The sequence below is a fragment of the Uloborus diversus genome, chromosome 9, assembly GCF_026930045.1.
Source record: "Uloborus diversus isolate 005 chromosome 9, Udiv.v.3.1, whole genome shotgun sequence".
NCBI lineage: Eukaryota > Metazoa > Arthropoda > Arachnida > Araneae > Uloboridae > Uloborus > Uloborus diversus.
In genome coordinates, this window is record NC_072739.1 from 136012263 (window position 1) to 136013194 (window position 932).

A 932-nucleotide genomic window follows, 5' to 3' on the forward strand; every position below is an offset into this window, starting at 1 on the left:
TGTTCTGAAGCAGCCATTTTCACGATATTAAATTCGATATTCATAAATTTTTGGTTCACTTTGAACAACATTTTCATTTTGCACTGTTTTTTACTCTTCATTGATAATTTTTATGTCCAGTTTCGTGACATTTCCGGCATTTGATGATATTTTGGTCACATAGTGCACATACGTGACCGTAAGACTTACAGATAATTTATTTCTATGACCATATGATTGCATATCAAAAGAGGTAGATGATATTTCATTGTTTTATTTAGCTGGCGCAAATTGTTTTATTTATGCAATTGAGTTATTTCTTCGAATCGATTTATTTTAATTCTCGCTGTTTCATATATTTCTATTTTTCAACTAAATGATAAAATTCTATCATGCTATGCTGTGTAAATCATCTACAAAATGCTCTCGGATATGTGGCGGCAGTTTTGTTTTAAATCTTCATACAATTAATTCATTCGTCATAGAAATGATTTAACTGATAAGCGAAATCTCGACAAGATACATTATTCTTTTACATAAAACTAAAACAATAAATCTAAAATTCCAAGGTTTTATTTTTTACTGTTAAACTTTTTAACGTTCTTTCTGGATTTTTCAATCCGTTCAGCGATAAATATTTTCAAGAATATTTATTTTCATACAGTTCATTTCAGTTAGATGCTGTAGTTAATAAGGTTATTTAAATCAATTACTTGGAATTAGGTTAAGGAAAAAGCAGCAATTTTTCAGCATGGCCCTAGTGTCCAGCCAATGTTATTAAGTCCTCTTTTTTTCCATCGAAATGAAAAAAACTAATATTTATTCAAATTCATTCAGAACAAGATAAATAAAATGTGTACTCACAGTTTTTTAGCAGATATTTTTAACGTTACGCTGTTGCGGATGACCATTCCAAATGATGAATCACGCAAATAAAAAAATACACATAAGAA